Below are 24,441 nucleotides of genomic sequence, written 5' to 3'. Positions count from 1 at the left end.
ATTGACATACAGACACATGCTACACCAGATGAAATCAAGAAATGGACTGAACTAGGAGGGATCCAAACAGATCAGGGATGGATGACGAAGGGAAAATCTACATGGTTTCTCCCCGACTCTATGGTTCAAGTTATCATTAACACAGTACATAGTCCTGCACATCTAGGAGAAAAAGCCATGTTAGACAGTATTCAAAACATCTGGTTCAATAAACATTTACGTGCAGCAGCCAAACAGAAAGTGCGTACTTGCATGATTTGTTGTCAGTTCAACCCAGGTAAAAGCATTCCTGTAGAGCAAGGTGGATTTCATCCTCCCGATCACCCTTTTGAAGTCCTCCAGATGGATTATATCCAGATGGAACGTTGTCGAGGATTCAAATATGTCCTCGTAGTTGTATGTGCACTTTCCCGTTGGACAGAAGCATATCCAGTCCCAGATTACACTGCTCCGACCACTGCCAAGCAGCTGGTACGTGAATTCTTCCCCAGGTATGGTTTGCCCCGTATCGTATACTCAGATAACGGGCAGCCATTCTCGTCCGAGCTTGTGAAACAGGTTACATTCCTGCTCGGCTATCAGTGGAAGTTCCATTGTGTCCGACATCCCGAGGCAGCAGGTCTCGTGGAGCGTCATAATCAGACTCTGAAAATTCGTCTTGCCAAAATCTGTAGAGAGAAAGGCGTCGACTGGATAGTAGCTCTACCAGTCGCACTCTTTTACATGAGAATGATCGCACATTCCAGAACAGGGCTATCCCCGTACGAGGTGGTCTTTGGTAGGCCACCAAATATGTGGGGGACGCCTCTGCCTCGAAAAATTACCGATGTTGACTGTAATATGCTGACAGATTACCTTGCCTCCTTGATGTCTGCACTACAATCATGTCGTTCACAGGTCGCTGCAGCCTTTCCCGACAACACTGAGGTGAAGCCCCATGAAGTTGTTCCAGGCGATTTCGTCTTCGTAAGAAATTTCGATAGGAGGAGTCCGCTGGAGCCCCGTTGGCAGACGCCGAAGCTAGTACTTTTGACCACAAGGACTGCTATAAAAGTGGAGGGCCGCAAGGGCTGGCTGCACTCGAGTCATATCAAAAAGTTTCATGGACTACCGCCAGATTTGAACTCTCAGCCCTGCCCTCCTCCACAGACTGATTCAAAACTCCCCCTGGTCGAGAAAACTTCTTCCCAAGAATATAAGTTGAAATTGAGGTCTAGCAAGTCAGACAGTTTAATTGTTTAAGTCCTCCCCTAGGTGAATCGGTTAGACGAGTCTCTGACATGGATCCCCTAGACCCCAACAGAGAGAGAGATAGACAGAAACAGCTCAAGAAACGTGAATATTGTAAATCACTTCGTAGTCACTGTATTGTGACACTATTGATTATGTTTTTTCTGAGTCTTTTGATTATTGCTGCAAGTATACTGTTGCATATATACTACCCTATTTTCAAGCGTGCACATTCTCCCTTTAATGTTACTGCAGAGCACTCTTTCAGTGAATTACCCCCGCATGAATTATCTTACCGACTTGCGCTGCGCAACAACACATTCATTAGTATGTTACATCATTCCCATCAGACCAGCAACGCTACAAATTGTTGGATATGTGTCCGACTCCCTCCCTATCAGAAATACAAGGGAGTTCTGCCTCTCTTTCCGTAGCCGTTCACACACAATGGTTCCTGTGGTGCATGGTTTAGTTTGATCAATTCCTTAGATTCCAATTCTGTAGTTTACCAGGGTAACTGGGTATGGGGAAATCTGAACACCGTTTTACATAAAGTATGTTTCCCTGACAAGGAGGGTCTTCCAAAAAGGACAGGGACTGATCTAGAGAATGAAGTATATGGATTAGGTAACTTCACACTTAACCTCATGATTTTGAATGTTGAATCTGAAACCGTACCAGTCTTGCCTGCTATGTCAGTATTACCAGTCAAAGGTGAATTATGTGTAAGAAAGAATGGTTCTGGACACCTGGGTCATAGTAAATGTACTACTGTGATCGAATTCAGTGATAAAGGCAAGTCTACGTTTAAAGCTTCCCGTCATTCCTATTTCATTTGTGGTCATACCGCATACATACGCTTACCTCCAGATTGGGATGGCACCTGTTACATTGCATTCCTTCTGCCACCTGTTTTCCTAGCCCCTCCTGATTATCATAGGAATACTCATCTAGTACACACTAGGCCCCAGAGAGATCTCCCGATTGTCGACTACACTGAAACGGCATGGGAGCAATACACCGACTTCAATAAAGGTTTCTTTCCCTACTTAGGTGCTGTCTTTAATAGTAAACTGATACGAAAATTAACCAGAACCCTCGAAGCAGTAGTGAATGAGACTACTTCCGCCCTAGGCAACTTAACGGAGGAGCAGTCTGCGATGCGGATTGTTGTTCTTCAAAATCGTCTTTTCCTTGACGTCATCCTGGCCGATAGGGGCGGAGCCTGTAGGGTCATCGGATCGAGCTGCTGTGTTTTCATTCCAGAAAACGCGCCATCAGTATATAGAGCCATAACCCGTCTTCACAAAATTGCAAGTCAGATACACCAGAATCCAGGCACCTGGACTTGGTCCGGTTGGTTCTGGAGCGTGTTGTCAGCCTGGGGATGGAAGATCCTATCCTTCCTAGGTCTTGCCCTTCTCATAATATTCAGTTGCTGCCTATGTTTACAATGTGGGCCAGCGATTTGCGGCTTGTGCGCCACATCATGTATTCCTCATTCAAGTCCACGTTCAAAACACCGTAAGAAGAAAGAAGAGCAAATGATGTTACATGAACAGATTGATAGAATAATGAGGATTGATATATCATGAAGGGCCCGTAGGGGACAAGGAGGGAATGAGGAAATATGAATTTTTATGGTCAATTATGTCCCCTATCGTAGACCCCAACGGCTCCATGTACGTGCTTCAAGTACATGTATGTTCCCTCCACTTCTAGCTATGAAGACGCAAATACATTTGCGTCCAACGTTAACATGTCCTCTTTCAGATCCACCATGAATGGGTCGAATATTCCGCTCCTAAGTGTGCCTTGCCAACGTCTTTACATGGTGCACTTTTCACGTTTTCCCCTGGCTCAGGCGAGTTAGGCCCTGATTTCTGTCATCGAGTCTTTTTCTGCCTTCTGTCTCCGGATGCTGCAGCCTGGACCTGCATCTGTATCCCTGACCTTTGTCTTACTCCCTGCGCGGCTAGCGGTGCCAAGCTCGGCCTGCTTGTCTGCCAAGACTGTATTTTGCCTTCAAGTTATCTGCTCCGCTCCTCGAAAATACATTCCTGTCTAGTAGTTCAGGTAAACATCCTTCCCAGCTGCAGAGCAAAGGGCCCGGCCTTTCTGTCTCTATGCAAGTAATTCATTGCTCTCGTTACCATGGTAGGCCCATGGCCCCACACTACATGTAGACACGTAGACCCATATACACGCACTAGCAGTCAGTATAGAATAGCCTCTGCCCGAGAGACCTTTCCCTCTAGATAATACAGTTCCTCAAACACCAGATATTAGATATGATTTGGGATTAGGTTGTTCTGACATCCCAGACTTCTGTCTCCTCATGTAAGGCTAAAAGTCAAGTCTCCTTCACCCTCCAGTTCCACGTCAATTGTACGTCATGCTGCTGCGCGTGCATCCCTGCCATGCATTTCTGCTGACACTGTAGGATTCTCTTATGGATCCACCCACTTGTAACACCTTTATGTGACGTTTCGAGTACACGCCTTTGTGCACACCTTCTGTTCCGCCTTTTTCATTACGTATATGTTCTCTTATCTCTCCTCTCAGCTGTTACGCCTTCTGCATCCATCGCCACTGTAATGCATTGACTATATAAATGATATTCTGTCAATAAACTATTGTCTATCCCTTCCTGAACCTTCGTGGTGATGGAATAAGATTGCCTGGTTCGAACCAATTCCTTTTTAAGGAATAAAACCCCTTTTAAAACCTCAGATGCCACGGACTCTGCCTCTTATTTTTTTCTGAGTTATTCTTATTGAACTTTACCGCATAAATTAAGTATAGGTAATTTATATTTACCACAGGTGTTAGTGGGGAAGGGAAGGATGTCAGCTCGTGTGCCACATTTACCCGGTCCCACACCTCCAGAGGTGTCCTCGTTATGAATGAGGCGTAGAGGTTGGGTGGGCGATGCCTCCGCTGCATAAAAGGAATCTCCTGCAACGTGCGGCCCGCTACTGCCTGATCCTGGAAGAGCCAAAGTTTTTCCGACTCCCATTTACTCCATTCTACCAGCGTTCGCAACTGTGTGGCTTGGTAGTACAACAACAGGTCAGGGAGGCCAAAACCCCCACTCTCAGGAGGCAGCATCGCCAGGCGAAGTTTCATCCTCGGGCGGCGCCCATTCCAAATGAATTGCGCCAATTCAGATTGAGTCTGGCGGATCCACCCCTCCGGGGGCTGCATGGGGATGGCATAGAGGATCTGTGGCAGGATGGTCATCTTTATCGCCGCCACCCTGCCCAACCAGGACAGCGGAAGGTGCTTCCACCTGCCCAATTCGGACCTGATGGTTTGGCGCAGCCTCGTGTAGTTGAGGCAAACTGTGGCCTGCAAGGTGGTCGCCAGTTGGATACCCAGATACGGGACGGCCTCTGACGCCCAGAGGGAACGGAAAAAGCCCCTGCAAGTGCGCCCTCGTGGACTCCTCCAGGGAGAGGTCAAGCCCCACTGACTTGCTAAGATTTATCTTACAGCCTGCCACTTTTGCGAAGTCCTCCAGAATGGTCATACAGGCCGGGAGCGAGACTCGGGGGGAAGACAATAATAGTAGAACATCATCCGCGTAAAGGCTGATGGTGTGTTCGAAGGCGCCCATTTTGATCCCATGAATCTCGGGTGTGAGACGTATCATCTGAGCCAAGGGTTCCATGTACAAGGCGAATAACAGGGGCGACAGTGGACACTGCTGTCTCGTGCCTCGATCTATGGGGAAGCGGGGTGAGGAGCACCCATTGACGCGGACCGTCGCCGAGGGCCGTGAGTAACAATTCGGAACCCAAGTGCGGAATCCGTCCCCCAGCCCTGCCTTCATTAAAACCTGCTCTAGATATGGCCAATGGACAGTATCAAACGCCTTTTCCACGTCAATAGCAAGCAGCATGTATTCCCCCTCCGTGCGTGTGGCCTTTTTGATAAGGTGGAGCACCCTCTTTGTGTTGTCCACCGTTTGCCGCTCCAAGATGAACCCAGCCTGGTTCGGGACTATCAGTTTCGGCATCAGTGGAGCCAGACGCAGAGCCAATATACCCGTGTACAGCTTCAAGTCAATGTTGAGTAGTGAGATGGGTCGATAGGCCGCACAACTCGATGGGTCCTTACCCAGCTTGGGAATTACAGATATGGTGGCGTCCAGGAGATCTTCTGTTATCACTCCCGGTTCTGAGAAGGAATTAAAGAGGGTGGTCAAGAGTGGTGCCACCTGAGTACAAAAGGTCTTATAAAAAATGGCCGTGAAACCGTCCGGCCCTGGGGCCTTTCCCAGCTTAAGCCTGGAAATGGCCGAGATGACTTCCTCGGGTCTGATCCCACTCTCTAGGGCTGCTGCTTGGTCTGATGTGAGGACCGGTAGCTGGATGGATTCCAGGAACGATACGCTCGTGGCGTGATCCAGTGTCTCCCTCGTATACAGGGATGCGTAGAAATCGCCAAAAGCAGCCGCGATATCCCGGTCTCCCGTAGCAAGGTGTCCCACGGATGTCCTGACGCCCTTTACTAAGTGTTGTTGCCTCTTTTCTCTAAGCGCGCACCCCAATGGGCGTCTGCATCTGTCCCACCCAGTGTAGTACATGTGACGCGTTCTCAGTGCCACAAATTCTGCCCTATCCTGGTCTAGCGCGCTCAACTGTTTCCACGCCAGAGTCAGCTGCCGCCAGATCCTAGGCGCGCATGTCCTCTGGTGCATTCCCTCCAACTCCCTGACCTTCTGTGTCAGCTAATCCCTTTTCTCCGCTCTTGCCTTATTTTCAGCAGAGGATAATGCTATAAATTCCCCTCTAAGTCCTGCCTTCAGGGCCGCCCAGTGTGTCGTCGAGGAAGTGTTGGAAGTGGTATTGTGCAGTAGATACTCCTCGAAAGTACGCGCAATTTTCTCGGGCGTTCCCTTGCGCTGCACAAGAGTGTCTCTGAGTTGCCAGCATCTGGAGAGGCGCTGCGCCGGAGGAAAAAGAAAGGTCACTGAGATGGGGGCGTGATCAGAAAGAGTAGCAACCCCTATGTCCGTAGTGGACGTCAAAGCCTGGAGGGAAGTGGATGCCAGAAAATGGTCCAATCTGGCGTATGTGTGGTGTGCGTTGGAAAAATATGAATAAGCTCTAGAAGTTGGGTGGAGGCTTCGCCAGAGGTCTACCATACCCAATTTTTCCAACCTCCTATGACCTCACACTGACAAAGTCCCAGCCTGGGTGGTACGCTGCGCCGATCTGTCCAATGTGGAGTCTAGCACCAGATTAAGGTCACCCTCTAAAAGGACATGCCTGTCTTCGAACGCCGGTACTACGCTGAGCGCGTTCTGGAGGAATTTCTCCTGACCCTCTTTGGGGCATAGACCGAGCAGACTGTGAAGTCCAACCCCCTCAGTGAGAAATGGTACGACAGTAATCTCCCCTTTATCTCTGCACCTTTACGCAAGACTTTTCCGCAGAACTTCTGAGCCACTAGAATCACCACCCCCGCTTTCCTATTCGGGCCGGAGTAGAAAAACTGCTGTGGGAAACCACGCGCTTTCATCTTGGAGCAATCTTTCTGCAGCAAATGCGTCTCCTGCAGGAGACAGATGTCAGCCTGCGCGTGCTCCAGACAGGATAACACTGCCCGTCTTTTGATTGGGTTATTAAGCCCCTTTACATTCAGGGAGAGAATGCGCACCTCAGTGTGGGCCATAGGTCTGACTCCACCCCTCCCGCCCCGCAGTCCGGATGTCTACCCCTGGGTCCATGTCTGCGTCCCTGCAATGAGCCCTCCCAGCATTGAGTTCCGGGCGGGTTCGGACCCGCACCTGGTAGTGAAGTTTCGTGCCAGTGAGTTGTGACGAACCCCCTAGGACCTGGAACCCTACCGGACCCCTCCCACAGAACAAGACATAAGAAAGATGCAAGACCCAACATGTGCCTCCCCACCATCTCCCGCCACCCCACATCCCACCCAGTCCCCTCCCCTGCCAATACCCCAAAACTAGTAACCAAAAAAGGAAGAAGTCAAAAGGTCCATCATTGTCCTTCATCTCTCGCAGATGACCGGTCAAACTACGTCTCGGGGAAAAAGGGTCCGACCCCTCCCCCATCCCCCCCGACGACCCTCACAAGGGCATAAGTGACCCCTAGAAGTGCCAACAGGAGAAGCTTCAGCCTCCCGGCTGTTGTGATAGGTCAGCAGACACCGCCTCCACCGCCGCCCGGCGGCCACTCTCGATCTCTGTCTTCGGGGGTCTTTTGACACACCTTCAATTCCGCTGCTGGCGCCATTGTGACGACGGTTCTCCCTTTCCGGTCTGGGAGGTCGGCTGTTCCTCCCCATCTGGCGGTACGTCGATACCCAGCAGTTGGCAAGCCTCCTTAAGGGAGCAGAACTGGTGAAGCTTATTGTCCAGCTTAAAGATAATCCTGAAAGGATGCCCCCAGCTGTATGGTATAGCCTGCTGCTGAAGATAGGATGTCACGGGCTTGAAGCAGCGGCGCTTCTGGAGTGTAAGCGCCGAGAGGTCCTGGTACAGCCTCGGGGAGTGGCCTCGAAATGAGACGGGTTGCTTCTGTCTCGCTTTTTGGAGAATGTCTTCCTTAGTGCGAAGGTCTTGCACGCAGACCAAGATGTCTGCGGGAAAGGATGACCCAGAACGCTGATGCCCGACCCTATGCGCCCTGTCAAAAGGGAGGGCGGCATCCTCCGGCCGTTCTAGGATATGGTTGAAGAGCTCCCTGGTGAATTTGAAGAGGTCTTTGTCCACCTCCGAGTGAGCCACACCCCGAATGCGCACGTTGTGTCTCCTGGGGCGATTTTGATGATCCTCCAGTTGTGATTGCAGGTCTACCTGCTGGTCGTGGAGGCGTATGATTTCCTGCTGGAGTGCCTCCGTCTCAATGTCCCGGGTATCCTGCTTCGCCTCAATGTCCGCCACTCGCTCCCCCACACCGTCCAGATCTCGCCACACAGCACGTATCTCTTCTGCGAATTCCTTTTTAAGAGTGTGGATGTCCTCCCGTAGTGTCGTGAAGAGGGACTCGAGGAAGGCCTTCGTGATAGGTTCTGCCCCCTCTCCTCCCTGTTTCATGCTGGTAGCCGAAACCTCTTTAGCCGTAGTGGGCGATTGGGTTTTCGTAAATAGGTCTTTCACCATCCAGTCTTTGCGGACTTTTGAGCTTTGCACCATGGTGTCCGTTCGGCGGTTGAAGGCGAGCCCGTATCCAAACGAAGTCCCACACCAGCCGTAGAGTGTATTGGAGCGCTGCCGGCTACCAGCCCACGTGTCAAGGGCCTTCCACCCTGCACCGCAAAATGGCGCCCTGATATGCCCCTACGCCGGAGGGCCACTCCAGTGTACGCCGCGAATCAGCCGGGTCTGGCCAGGAATGTCTTTCAATGTAGAGGGGCCCCCCAAACTATCCGGGCGAAGTCCTCCTCCTGACTCCCCGGTCACTCACTGGGCCTCTCCGTGCTTGCCGCTGCTCGGCGATTCCACAGGCGCAAATGAGGCGTCTCGTGCCCACTGCCCCACGCTGCCTGTACCCCGAATCGTGCCTGTCCAATGCTCTCGGGGCCTAGAGGGGCCCCCTTAATAAGGGCATCAGTCGGAATGTATCTGAGAGGGGGCCCACACCTCAGCGGACTCCTCCCAAAGGCTCCGGGCACACCACGCTGTAACTACCGCAGGGCCTCCAGTTGTAGCGCGATCAACCCCCTCCACTCGCCTGGTGGATAGAGCGGGCCCCTGCACAGTTCTGCCGTTCTGCACTGACGGCGGGCCGGCAGAAGCGCCAGGGCTGTGAAGTCCCTAGCGCCTCGCAGAGGTGAGAGTGCGGGCCGGGCCCGCCTGAAGCTTACCGCTGCGGCCTGGGATAGGCCAGATCCCCGGTCTCTGGTGCGGCTTCCATGCTGCTGCCTGCTTGCTCCGCCTCCAACTCCAGCCACGGCTCTCAGGCATGCCGCGCGCCGGTCTGCAAATCCCAGCTCCAGTCGCCTCCAGGGGTCGGAGCTCGCCCAGCAGGGTCCCCCCGAGCCGGGGCCGACAAACAAGCCAAGGGGCACCCTGAGAAGGGGCTCCACAAGACGGGGGCCTGTGCTTTCGAGGGCCGATGGCGGGAGCTCCGGCAGACGCGTCCGCCTACGCCGCCATCTTGGCCACGCCCCCCACCATCTGCAGTTTACCCATCCTCCATACGAGCTCTCCATGTATTTCAGATCTAATAGAGGAACCACATTGAATGATTGATGAATGTTGTTGTCACCACCACTAAGGAGGTGTGGAGGGGTGGGGGGGGTTATGGTCTTTTGTTAATTACTTGTTTGAGGCACACACACAGATGATAATGCCTGCCAGATCTGGACACGATAATATGTGTGCACGCGCGGCTACTCCACCTGCGGCTGCATGTCTAACTCGATGGATCTTTGGTACTGTGCTCGCACCTAAACTGCTCCTTTGTCCTGTGGCACTGCCCCTCTGTTCTGTCCGATAGCAGCCTGCTGTTGCTTAACACCATTGCTAATTGCCTATACTTATGTGCCCTGCGTGGGACGATGTGCAGGATTGCCGCTGTTATCTCTCTCTGTTCTTTCTAATAAACTAAAAAAAAAATTTACAAAAAAAAACTTTGCTTCAACTTTTGCACCTGCTGCTGTAACCCTGTAAGTGCTTGGCTGAAAATTCGTCCCCGCTGAATCGCGGATTTTACCACGATTTCGCGAAATTCGCTGATCGCGAAATCACGGAAAATCCACAAATTCCGCGAGCGGAACGAATTTTCAGCCCATGCTTAGCAAATACCACTTTTAGAAAGTAGTTATTTGCTTGCCTAACCATTTAAGCCTGCCTCTGCCGAGTTGTGTATTCCTTGTCTGAGTTGTGTGTGACTGGGTTGGGGAATTCCAGGAGACAGGCTGGGGCAGCCCAGTGGTGAATAGAGAGATCAGCATCCAGGTGGGAGTGAGGAGGGCCCCTGGGACCTGAATAGGGCTGGGCCTTCCCTCTACAATGCTGGCTCCATCCCTGTGGCTTGGCTGAAGTCTCTGCCCTGCACTGTGAAAGGAGAGAAGGAATCATGTCAACAGAGTGCTCCAGAGCTGTATCTTCCCTCCCCTGTGCTGGCTCCACCTCCTGTTGGGCAGCTGATGTCTCTGCCCTGCACAGTGAAAGGAAGAAGAAAGTCATGTAAACAAAGTGCTCAGGAGCTGGTTTGGACTAGGCAGAGGCCTCTCTGCCATCAGAGAACAAAGGAGTTTGGGGTATAAATATTGGAACCCAGTACTAAGAACTTTGGATAACTTCTGGAACAGGAACCCTTTCTGCAAAGGAGAAGAACCAAGGAAGCTGCAGGAGTTGGATTGCCCCTCTGCCAGTGTGCTGTTTGCTGGGTTGGCCTGCAGTGGTTGCTTCACTGCCAAGGGAAAGGAGAAGGAACTTTCTAAGGACTTTCATCTACAGAATATTCTCCAAGGGCTTGAACTGTGCTTGCCTCCTGCTGAAGTCTCAGGGAAAAAAGACTTCACCTCCAGCTCCCTCCTGAATTTCCTTTCTGGGAATTTAACTCCAGTCACTTGCGTGCCGATGGGAGCTGGAAGTGCGACGCATCTAAAAGAAACGTGTTGCCGCCGCAGCAGAAATCATCGCAACGCCGGAGAAGCGAGCCTTCGCCGCATCTCCCTGGAAGCGTGTGTTCATTTAAGCTGCCTGCTGTCGCATCACCGGAGAAGCGTGACGCCATAAAGAGAGTCACCATCGCATCAGCAGAGAAGCGTGTTGCAGGGCCTGTTGTGGCTCCAAAGTACAGAGTCATCGTAAGGCTGCCAGGGCGTCATCGCATCATCATTGCATCGCCGCATCAAGGGCTCCACCTTTTCGCATCGCAAATGGATCATCGCATCAAGGCGCCATCTTGCGCACCGCAACAAGCCCGCAGGCCAAAATTCTACGCATCACCTCCGCACCGGTAAGGCTCACGATGGGTCCCCTACTCTGCGCAAGCATTGAGGAAGGACGCAACGGTTCTCCCGGGTTACTGAACCGCCACATCTCCCCTTCTGCATACTTTGCATTATGCATCCAGGTACCTTGTTGAGAACTTTGTCGCATCTACCATCAACTTGAACTAAGAGACTTTAATCATCTATTAACCCCTTCAGTGCTGATGACAAAGCCAGCTCGTCATGGGCGTTACCTGCGCTACGCGCATGACGAGCTGGCTTTGTCACGTAATGCGCGATTTTCGAATCTTCAGCGCGCAGCGGGAACACCCGCTAGCGCGCATGCGGTTAAATAACCTTAAGTGTAGTATTGTGGAGTTTTGTTGTTTGTGGTCTTGTCCTAAGTCTATATAAAGAATACTTATTTTTATAAAACCTGTCTTGTGTCCATCTGTAGTGTCATCACTGTATTACTGTGTATATTCAAAAATGCTTAACACACTGCCTCTGAGATAAGCCTGTCTGCTCATGCTAAGCTACGAAGGGGGTGAGCAGGGGTTATTAAGGAGTGTAATCCCCTTATCGTGACTTAGAAGTAAGGGTCCCTATTGGGACAAAGGTGAATACCATTGCCATCTAGAGACCCCCAGATGTAACACACTGTAACTCAATATTCTGTTTACCCTGCTTGTATGATATAGCTTGCCTGATTTCTTGCTCCCATTCTTTATCTGCTGGCAGGAAAAAAAAGGTTACAAAAATATTGTACTGATTTGGTGTATAAATATGTTTTTTATATTATCCTGCAAGGGAAAATGTTTAAAAATTACTTATGTTACATTCTACAATTCTCTTTTATAATAAAGGATACATTCATTAGGCAATGCTATGTTTGAATTCAAATGCATTTTAACTTGGGGTTGGCGGAGCACAAAACTTCAGTGACATTCCGTATAGTACTGCTACGTCATGGTTTATGTATTGCATCTGTGAGAAGGGACGTTTTCCTTTTCTCTGAAATGCCCTTGGGGAATGAGACAGTCTATTGCATGTGTGCATGGGCAGGGCTGCTGATCCCAACCTGACAGCAGTGTGTAGCAAGACAAAAAAACAAGGCAAATTGGGACACATTCGAACTATATGACCAGGACACGATCGCCAAAACGCTCTCGAAAATCAAACCTAACAACCACTACCACGATCCTCTACCCGCGAAATGCGTAAGAGAAATGAGCCATATTGTGGTTCCAATCTGGACCAAAATAATAAACGCATCATTATCACAAGGGATCCTCCCGGACTGCCTAAAAACAGGTCAAGTTGTTCCCTTGATCAAAAAAACGACAGCGGATGCAACAGATCCGAATAACTTTTGCCCAGTGACCAACATCCCTTTATTGGCCAAACTAATTGAGAAATGTGTGCAGGCCAACTGAGCCAACACATCGCTAAGTTCTCCCTACTAGATGAATGCCAATCAGGATTCAGATCAGGGCATAGCACGGAAACAGCGATCCTCCATATTGTTGATGACGCGCTACAGGCCCTTGACCAAAATCAAGCATGCTTACTGATTCTCCTGGACCTGTCATCGCCATTTGACACAGTAAATCACGAAGCATTACTGACTAGGCTACAGGACAGGATGGGATTGTCTGGAAATGTGCTGAAATGGTTCGACTCTTTCCTACGGAACAGAACACAACGATTCCTGGTCAACCAATCAATTTCACCACCATGCCCTAACTCAATCGGAGTCCGTCAAGGATGAACACTATCCCCTGATCTGTTTAACTTGTATGTCGAACCTCTTGCAGAAATATTCAGAAACTCACAGATATCCTATCATATGTATGGGGATGACACGCAAATATATATAAAGATCGCCTCCCTTGAAGACATTGAGCTAATGAATGAAACATTAAAAATGGCATTGCAATCGTTAACCACCAATCATCTGAAGCTAAATGATCCCAAAACTGAGTTCTTACTTATTTCACCACCAAGGAGCCATATGGAAATAAATGTAGGATCTTCTCAGATATGACATAAACTGCAGCTAAAAGAAGGAAAGAGTTTGTAAAATTGCTGCAGTTATTTAAAGCTAATGGTGCCCAGGCCTCGATTGCGCAGCAATCAAAGCTGAAGGTTCTCGTTAAGGGAAAATTCTTTCTATTTACTGATTTAGAAGAGGCTCAGACCCTTCTTAATGAGATATCTACAAGGGCCTAGGGTCAAGGGCTTAACAGAATGCTAAATATGAGGAATATAATGTTATAATTTGGGGGAAAAAAAGAGGGTGCGACAAGGGGGAATCCCTTCCCTCCTTTCGTTAGCCAAAAGGAAAAATTCAGGCGGGTGTTCCTGGGTCAAGGGTCACACCAGGGTGTAACAAGAAGACACCCGAAGAAGAAAGAAAGGGTGGGATGTGGGCAGTGTGGACGGGGAGGGGTGTCCCACATTCCAGGGGGGGGTCTTGGGTGGGGGGGAGTGAATGCAGTAAAAAAATACAAGTTCAGTAGGTTTTCTATTCTTAATATTGGTTGGTACAGAAGAGGTTTAAAACTTCACAATTTCATTAATGAGATTTGACCCATGCAATATCCTGTCCATTAATGCGAATGGGCTGCTTAATAAACAGAAATACGGATCCCTGTTGAAATGGGCAATTGCCCTTAAACCTCAGGTGGTCTTCCTCCAGGAGACACACCTGAAATCGAACTCTCCGAAGTTGTTTCTGCCTAGATATTTCTCCTATGGGTTTTTTCCCTCAGCTGGGGTCTCCCAGAGGGGTGTTGCTATTTATTTCTCCAGGAATTTACCCTGGGAAATTGTGCGAATGCAAAGAGACCCTGAAGGTAGATGGCTTTGGGTTTCAGTAAAATTTTTGGAAAGGTATTCAACTTTGTAAATTATTATGGGCCAATTTTTAATGACACCTCGGCCCTGACTGAAATTGGTGAAATACTAAGGGGCACTAGGGGGCAAATTATAATAGGAGGTAATTTCAATTATATCCAGGATTTAAAGAGGGATACTTCTAATAAGAACAAGAAACAACTAAAACCAAAGACTAAAGGGGTGTTAGAGGCTTTTATGTCAGAATACCAATTGCGGGACTCCTGGCGCTCCCTAAATCCCAATATAGAGTCCTACACATGATATTCTAATAGGTTTCATACAGCCTCTAGATTAGACTTCTTTTTATCCTCTAGATCGCTTCAAATTTCCAACACATTGATAGGCTGTAATCCCTTTTCAGATCATGGGAGGATTGAGGTTGAACTAATGCTAGAGGGTATGGCAGGGGTGCGCTCTAGGTGGCATTTGGATCGTACCCTTTTACAGAACATGACATGGGTAGAGGTTTTCAAAGATTGGATAATATAATTTTTTCTAGTAAATAAGGACTCAGCAGAGCCTTTTGCAGTATGGGGGGCATTCAAAGCAGCAGCCCGGGGACAGATTATAGCAAATGACCAAAAAAGAAAAATATCTGCCCTTCAATGTGCTGCTGAGAAGGAGTACGCATTGAAACTGAATCAAAAACCTAATTATTGGGAACAAGCTAAAGTATTGCTTAGGGACTTCTTCACCCTGGAAGAGATAAACAGCTCAAAAGCCTTTCAGCAAAAACTGTATGAAGATAGTCAACTCATGGGTAAGCTTCTAGCAAACTCGATCAGAAAAAAACAAGAGTCTTCCATTATTTTAAAAATTCAAGACCCATCAGGTGGAATAGATACTCAAAGTGAGGGAATTGCAAAAATATTCATTGATCATTATGAGAGAATATACTCTACTGATATCCAAGTGGAGGAAATATTGATCAGGGAATATTTTGATAAATTGAATATTCCCAAAATCTCCAATAATAGATTTAATCAAATAGGCTGCGATATAAGTCACCTGGAAATTCAGAATAGTATAAAAGCCACAGCGGGAGCAAAGGCTTCAGGGATAGATGGATTCCCGATTGAATTTTACAGGTTTTTTAAAGGAATTGGAAGATCCCTTGAAAATTATATTAGAGTAGGCGGTAAGGTCCCCTCTGAGTTTAAAGAGTCCACAATTATTCGTTTTGTTAAGAAAGGCAAGAATCAGGAGGACGTAAATTCCTATAGACCAATTAGTCTATTAAACTCTAACTATAAGGTTCTCATGAAAATTTGGGCTCAAAGATTCGTGTTTGCAGCCCAGGAGGTAATACACCAAGACCAAACGGGTTTTATAGCCAGTCGATGTATGGCTGCCAACACAGAATATTTAATACAGGCGCTAGATTATTTTAATATGAATTCAATTTCTGCATGCATTCTTATGATTGATGCAGAAAAAGCATTTGATTTAGTCAACTGGTTAGCGTTATTTTTTTCCTTGGGTTATTTTGGATTCCCCGTCCCAATTATTAGTATGCTACAAAAAATGTATGAAGGGGCATCAGCCCAGGTGATAATAAATGCTAAGCAAGCAGGGAAGATTAAAATAAACCAAGGCACTAGGCAAGGTTGCCCTTTATCACCCCTGCTTTTCACCTTTTTTATCGAAACCCTCGTAATAAAAATAAGAAATAATGATGCAATATTTCCCCCAATTGCTGGAATGTCGAAGTTAAAATTATTTGCCGACGACATTATCCTTTATATGGCTCCTGATAAAGAAAATATCTTACATCTTATGAAAGACCTCCAGGAATATGAGAAGGGCTATAAAATCAATGAGAAAAAAACAGAAGTTCTCATTTTAAATTCAAATTTAGATTTCCTTCCGTTAGATCTTCAGTCTCAAGCAGAAAAAAAGGACCCAATAAGATATCTGGGGATTTATGTGACCAGAGACTATCAAGAACTTTTTCAACTGAATTACATAAAAACAAAGAATAAAATCAAGAGCCTTCTAGAACAATGGGATTTATTGCCCATATCATTGATTGGCAGAGTGGCATTGATAAAGATGAACGTACTACCTCTGCTTTTTTTTAGTAATATTCCAATTAAAGTCAATATGGCCTTTTTTAATGAACTTGAATCCATGATGAGAAGATTTATTTGGAATAAAAAGGCCAACAGAGTCAAACTCGCGGTGTTACAACTTTCTGTAAACCAAGGTGGGCTCACTCTTCCCCATTTTAATACATATTACGAAGCAGCTTTTTTCAATATAATGGCAGGATTATTACAGGTTAGACAGACAAGAGACAACTTTTTTTAAATAGAATGCTTGAGGAATCTGGCTCTCAAATTTTTATCTTCTTAAAAACTGCAAAGCTTCCAAAGAAAACACGATATAAGACACTGGTAGAGTATTCATCAAGATTAAGGCTTCTATTTAAAAAACACGGTTCAGATGGATCTATTTATTTGAAACTGTCAGAATGTGCTAAAATGGGTCTTAGGATTTCTTCAAGTCATCTGACAGAATGGGAATCTGCCGGATTTTGCGAAATAAGGCACCTTCTCACTCAAAACACGATAATTAGCTGGCAAATGGTTAGAGATAGAACGCATCCTAGGCGGCTCATGTTTTTTCAATACTTGCAATTGATTTATTCTATAAGAAAAGAAGTAGGGAGTCTAGATACAACACCCAATGGTTTGTTAACAGCGTTATATGGGGAGAAACATAAGGGTATTAGATTTTGGTATAAAAAGTTATTCCCTTATGGATCATCTTCTATAATAATTAACCATTTGGAGAAAATAAGTCTCACATTACAGTGTGTATTGTCAGAAAAAGACTGGGAAGCAATATGTTATTTAGGAAACAGAGCACTTCGAGCAGCTAACTATAAGAGAATGTCCTTTCTTTCTCGCTGGCTGGCGTATTATACCCCGGAGGCCCTACAGAGAATGTTCCCTGAATGCAAGAATAAATGTTTTAGATGCAAAACTAGGGGACAGGGTGGTTGGTATCATATTTTTTTTTCATGCCCAAAGTTAGAATCCTTCTGGAAAGAGATTTTCGCAGACTTGGAGATAGCAACTGGGAAAATTCTACTACCAGAAGCGGAGGTGGCCCTTTTTGGTATCTGTAAAGAAAGGAGCAGGTTCAATAAATCAGAAGAAATGTTTATTTTTATTTCCACTGCCATTGCACGGTCCCTGATTTTGGAAAATTGGAAATCTACGGAGATTCCATGTCAAGCTAAGTGGGTTAATAAAATGAGAAGAACATATAATTTTGAGAGAGCCTATGCAGGTAGAGTGGGTGCGATTGTAAGATTTGAAAGGAATTGGAAACCTTTTAACAAGCTTGAACTGTTAAAAGGAAGGTGATTGTTATATTCTAGTTAATTTTAAGATGGTATTGCATTTGAGGAAATACAAGTATCCATTTGCTGTGTTATATCAATCGTTTTGCACTTTATCATATATATTACTCAAATTTTGCACGTTATTGTATTTGCACTTTAGGAAATGTATTATTATTTGTGCTACTATACTTCGGCGGGTTTAGCACTTTATTGCATTAGTCACTTTATATAAGCCAATTTTGCATGTAACCACACTAGCACTTTTAGAACTATAGTAATGTGTTTTGTGGTTTTAAAGCGTCGGCCCTTCCACTTTATTGCATTAGCACTTTATGAACTGTATAATAATAATAATCTTGATGCTGCTCATTATCAGTCGTTTAAATAGTGGTTAATTTAATATGTTTTGGATCTAATATTTAGAGTGCCGTAATAATATTTTTGTATATTCTTATTATATTACATCGGTAGGTTAAAATTTTGAAGCATAATATCATTTGTTTCTCTACTAGTATTTTTATACCGATATTGCCAGTCGTGCATTATTACAGTTTTTGTATTATCACTGTGGCATTTTATTGTCTAGGGTTGTCTCTTGTATATTGTAAACTTTTGTCTAATTTATGTCTAATTATGAAGAAATTAATGTACCAATGTATTTTTTCTTCCTACGGCTTGTTTAATAAAAAAAAAATAAAAAAAATAAAAAAGGAAATAAAGGAATGGACCAAGTTGGTGACTACTCTCAACTGCACTCCGACTCTAGTCAACTCAGCTAAGTCGCTAGGAATCACTTTAGACGAGAATCTTGACATGAAAGCCCACATTAATTCAATGGCTACAAGCGCCCGCTTCCACCTGAACTACCTAAGAAAATTGAAACCATTCATCTCAGAGGCAGATCTTAAACTGGCAATCCAATCTTTAGTTATCTCCACCTTAGCGGGCTTACCAAAAACATCCACAGCACCACTAAAATCTTGCCTCAACGCAGCGGTGAGACTCATCTCTGGATCAAGGAAATTTGACCACATATCTCCTCACTTGAAAGCATTAAACAGGCTACTCTATGAGGCCAGAATTCAACTAAAGATAGCGTGTATCACCCATAAAGCGCTCCACTACAATACTCCTGGATACCTATCCAAGAAAAATGAGCTGTCAGAAGGCAACAGACCAGCTAGGAGTGCCAAGGAGTTGGTGCTGTGGCCAGCCATCTTCCGAAAAAAAAAAACTTATGACAGAGCGTTCTCAGGAGCTGCCCCCAGAATCTGGAACTCACTCCCTCCAAGCATTAGGAAGACTCATAATACTGCAACATTTAAGCGAGAAGTGAAGAGCTTCTTAATGACTTAATACCTTACATTTGGCAAGTTTTTATGGATCATTATTTTGATCTAATGCTGCCCTAAAACAGAACATTTACGTCATCAGAAAGGGAAGGCTTGAGGTGAATAAGATGAAAGATAAATGATGTTACAAGACTGACGCCACTCCTTGTGATTAAGCTTTATACTAACTGCTACCTCATGTCAATGTGAACTTATATATTTATCTCACATCCTGAAACCATATAACCTCCAACCTCATATATGTTGGCGTAAATGGCAAATGATATAAATTCAGCCTTACAGTACCTCTTAATGTAAGGGACTCACACAAACGGAATATAGATTTATAAGCACCCCCTAAAGCCATATAATTATCTACCTCATATCTATATGTTGTTTAATGGTTACTATTCTTGTTAATCTTTATCCTACTTCTATGTAAAGCGCTCTGATACCCACGGGTCTTGTTCGGGCTATACAAAACTTTATAATAAATAAATAAATAAATAAATACGTGCAGTGATTGCTATATGATGAACCAGTTCAGCTTTCATGGAACAAGCAAACCACAATAGGAACAGCCAGACCAGCTGTGACACAATGTACCAGGTACAACAAACAGAGTTGGGGCCTATGGGTAATGGGTATGTCCCTGGTTTGGGATCATGCAAGACCCAAACACATCTAGGAGCTCCATCTTCATCTGACTGCGATAATATGGGGAGAGCAGAGTCCTAGACACCACTTGAATCTCCCTGCAGGGACAATCCGCATATCACCGCACACACGTGGGTAGACAGCAGCTTTCACGTTGCCCATCACACGATCCCTACCGTAGGGAAGACTACACTCTCTGACCACCCTACGTGACCCCTCAAGCCCAATGGCAGAGCTTCCGCAGGACACCTCCTTTTTCAGACTCATGCATGCACTAAAAGCACACTCACCCACTGCACACACATTCACACTCTGCCTGCGCACTCATACACAGGACCTGCATGGCACAATACCCTGTCCCACACTAATAATAACACATATGGTGCACACAGGATGCCATTCTTCTACGGTAGTCCGCGTGACAGTACAAAAGGTGAGTGTTCGGAGACGGAAATAATATAAGGGTGAACAGTAATGCAATGAATTTACAGAGCATTGGAGGGCGGCACACATGTCCATTCAATAAACATCAATTGTGTCTAGGTCACCAGGATACATAATGTAGAGTTTGGGCCTCAGGCCCACATGGTGAGAAGTAACTGACACACCCACTCGGTAGTCTGGTGCAGTAACTGGCCCCGGGCACGTGCGCCCGGACCCTTTTTATTTACAGGATCACCTGACCGGTGATGCCTGCGGTTGGTTGGGTGTTACATTAGCAGGTGGAACACTGGACCGTGTCTAGCTAGACACTACCCCCCCCCCCACGTTAATAAAAGAAAAAAAAGAACAGAAGTTTAACCTAGACGAGAAACAAACAAAAAATAGCACTAATTGAAATTCTTCAGGCCATCAGCCAGGCGTCACTGGAGCTTTGGTCCGCGTGGTCTTGATGTTTTAGTTGGCCCTGCAAAGAGTTTTACACCGGTCTGATCTCGCAGTGTCAAAGTCCATGTACAAAGTCCAGCATTAGTGGGGTCCACTCCGGACAATCTCTGTGTTTGATGCCTTCCTCTCCTGGTCTTCGGATTAGCTGTCTTCGACTGTGACCTTCCCGAATCCTGTGTGTGCCGACAAGCTGCTGCTGACTCATTTCTCCTGTTCAGACTACCATTTCATGGGAACTCGGCCGAGGCCCCTTGCCCCTGGAATTCCACGTGACCAAGTGTGCTGCGCAGGCCATTGAGTAGGCTGAACTTAGGGGTCGCTGCAGGACTCCCCTCAGGGCCACAGCCTAGTCTTGCATAATCCCAGGGGTGGATCTTCCAATGGTTGGGTGCCCTCTACTTCAGGGAAACGCTGGAGATTCTGGCTTTACGCTGGCAGCTTACATTTGGTTCTCCTTGTTGGGCTGTCTCCAGGGATGTCGGTCTGGCTGCAGGACTGGACAGTCTCACTGGAACACTTTGGAGAGAAACTCTGTTCGTGCTAGCTGCGACTTCCAGTTGGGTCTTCTCTATGGGCTGTGCCTCTGGATTTCGGTCCGGCTGGTGGCTGCCTGGTGTCACTGGGTGTGCTTCTCTGGTGGTGGTACGAGTCTTCTCCGATGTCGTTCTGCTCTTTTTCTACAGAACGCCTGCAGTGGTCGTTTGCCCTGTGGCATTGTGCCACTATTCCTTCTCTCTCCGCGGAGTGACATAATCTCATTCTCTTCTTTTTCATTCGAGGAGGATCTCACTTGGAGGTGGCATCCTACCACACAAGACGTTCTCACTTTCCCTGTGGACCTGTCTCAGGTCTGTTCTGTCAGTAGGACTTGTACGTCCGCTTGGAAACTTTGTTGGCACCATCTCTCTGGCAAGGTCTCGCTCTTCTGCCCTCTTTGGGGTTTTCTTCGACTCTGCCCTCTTTGGGGTCTTCTTCGAGTCTGCCCTCTTCGGGGTCTTCTTCGACTCTGCCCTCTTCGGGGTCTTGCCCTCTTAGGGGTCTTCTTCAACTCTGTCCTCTTCGGGGTCTTTTTCGACTCTGTCCTTTTCGGGGTTTTCTTCGACTCTGCCCTCTTTAGGGTCTTCTTCGAGTCTGCCTTCTTTGGGGTCTTCTTCAACTCTGTCTTCTTCAGGGTCTTCTTTGATACTGCTCTCTTCGGGGTCTTCTTTGAGTCTGCCCTCTTTGGGGTTTTATTTATCATGGCCTGGGGGTCTCTCCTGTGCACCGTACGTTCATGAGCTTGGCTGCTGTTCAGTCTTGTGTTCCTGAGACTGTAGCAGCTATTTCTGTGCTGATGCACACTTGTTTGGTGCTGTGTTCCCTTTTCAATATCTACCTATGGAGTTGCCTCTCATTTTTCAGTCTTTGCGTGTCCTGGCAGTCTTTACTATGTCCTCACAGTTCCTTTCTTGCCGATGTCCTGTTCACTGTCAATGGATTTGAGAGTCACTGTTCTTGCGCTGCCTTTCACCTTAAATTTCTTTTCCGGGTTCACTTAATACCATCATCTTGCTCTTGTTCTGGATAGGAATCAGCTGTTTCTCCCCACCTGCTCCAGCACTAATCTCAGGCAGTCTGAAGCAATTGGTTCCCTTGTTGCAGACTTGTTCTTTAGACAATACTGTCTTTGCACCTAACTGCGGTAGCACAAAATGGCCACTAGATGGCACTGCAGGGCTAACATTGGGATTTTCTTTCTGGAAGCTCCCTCGGTTCCTAAACCAAGCTGCAGACACTTCTGTGCTTTGGTGAATGCTGTCTGGGATGCAGTCACCTTTTCAGAGACTGGATCGGCCTTAGCAATTTTTTGCCCATCCTGGGAGTCTTGTTTCAGCAGTCATGAGCGGGGCATCTTCTCCGATGGCGGCCGTCCAAATCCACTTTGCGGGGGACTCTGAAGTCACCGGACTTCACTGAGGGGTGTTGTGTCGGGGGGCCCTAGGCCCACATGATGTTAATGACTGCTCCATGGACCAACACTAGCTGGTGGGTTAATTAGCCTCGAGCACGTGCGCTCGGCTCCTTTTATTATCTGTGTCACGTGGTTCGTGACATCAGTGGTGGGTGGGTGTTAAGTGTAGCATTACACTTTAAACAACTAGATTGTGTCCACTAGGATACAACATTCCTCCCAAAATTTGATAAAAATTAAGGAAACAAAATGTGTGGCCTGGTCCCTGAAGGTCACCAGGACTCTAGCGCGCACTACAGTATAAACTTTTTATAGCTTGTAATTTTAACGATTCTTACCGCGAGTATAGGGTAACTCGATAAATCCTATATTAAGAGGTTTATTTCATGGCAACGGTCTATCTAAAAGAAAAGGATTGTTTAGATATTTAATTTATGAAACTATGTATAAAAGATTTTTAGTGTTTATTTAGTTCTATGAGTTGTTTTACCTGAGCCTTGCTTGCATATTATGTATCTGCAAAAGAAATATTATATTTATAATCACTTCCAGTGAGCGTCAGAACTCATTTCATCAACAACGCGAAGCGTTGTTTTAAAATAACGTATTTGTTTGCTCACCTGTGAGTCTTTTTTTGGGACCGAAAATAAAATGTCCTACGGGAATCAAAAAAATGTATTCCAATAAGCATCATAATGTTCATTACGAAGTCTACATTTCGAACTCTATTGAATTGAAAGAAAGGTTTTTACCTGCGAGCCTCCAAGGTAGTTTTAACGGTCTCGCTAGCTCATTAAAGCAGTTTGGCTGTGAATGAGAAAATAAACGCATTCAGAAGCCTGTTCGTCGTTTTAAAAACGGTAAAAATGCACGTTAGTGCTTGTTTAAAGTCTTACCGATAGCGCAAACCATCTCGCTCAGTGCTGCGTTTTCAGTCGGGAATGTCGACCGGAACTAGTCCTCTACGTTGTTAGTCCTTTATTTTCTTTGTTTACCCACTACTGCTTAATTTGTAGCGATAGACAAAGGACTTATTCATTAGTGTTGTATGGCCGCCATTAGTAAGTGGTAGGGGTTAAATATTGAGTGCTATTTTGAATTTTTTCTGATTATGTAGACTTGTTACGGTCAATATAACACTGTGATATCGCTCAAGGAATATTTAAATAATTTAAATAAAACGTGATAGTAACAACAAAGTCAAAATTAAAAAAAATGGAATGGTTGATAAGACTCAGACAATCAAGTTGAAATAAGAGGAAATCTTACTTCACATATACAAATTCCTACCTATTTACAATCTCAAATAAACCATATGTCGCTGATGCGCTTACATGTGTTAGGGAAGTATCAGTCAATCATCGTGTCGTGTGTATATATATATCACTGTGGATTAGAGGCCCTTGAGGGTCTAGTTATGCTGAGAGTTTTTGGAATTTTTAAGGAAAGTTTAGAGCTTTATAAAAACCAAATTTAGAGCTTTACAAAAGCAAATCATTTCCATTTTGTCATTTAACCCATTTGGGGTCAATGTATGCAGTTTGCGTATCCAGAAGGCTTCTCTCTGGAGCAGGATTCTAGCATTATCCAGTCCTAGTCGTTGTGGAACAAGTTCAATGATTTGAAATCTCAATTGGGCTATTGTATGGCCCATCTCCATCCAATGTTTAGCTAGTGTTGAAGTGTGATTCTTATTTCAGATCCGACTTTTATGTTCCGAAAGCCGCAGCTTAAGTTTTCTGTCAGTCTTCCCAACATACAATAGTCCACAGGGACATTTAATTGAGTAAACTACATGCTCTGAATTACAGTTGGTGGTGTGTCGAAGTTGGATTTTTTCTCCTGTACGAGGGTGTAGTAAAGTGTTGCCTGGTATAACATTATTGCAATTCTTGCAATTGTAGCATTGTGTTGTACCTTTGTGGATTTCTTGCTGTTCAGTGATCACCACGTGTCCTACTGGTTTATTAAATAGTTACTTAGGTTCTGCGCTCTTTTGTAGGCGAATAAAGGTTTGTCAATAAACAATGTCCCAAAATATCTCTCGACTTGCAAAATCTCCCATCTTCTCTGTATGATTCTTTTCATATCCCTTGATGCTGTCGAGTATTTTGAAACAAAAACCATCCTTTTATTTACAGTTTTAGATTTTTTCTGCAAAAGTTCTGTTCTTGGTATTGTCTTGATTCTCTCTATTTGTGCTTCTAGCAGTTTTT

The sequence above is a fragment of the Lissotriton vulgaris genome, chromosome 11 (assembly GCF_964263255.1).
Source record: "Lissotriton vulgaris chromosome 11, aLisVul1.2, whole genome shotgun sequence".
Taxonomy (NCBI): Eukaryota; Metazoa; Chordata; class Amphibia; order Caudata; family Salamandridae; genus Lissotriton; species Lissotriton vulgaris.
The sequence above is the reverse complement of the archived record's forward strand: the minus strand, read 5'-3'. Positions refer to the sequence as shown.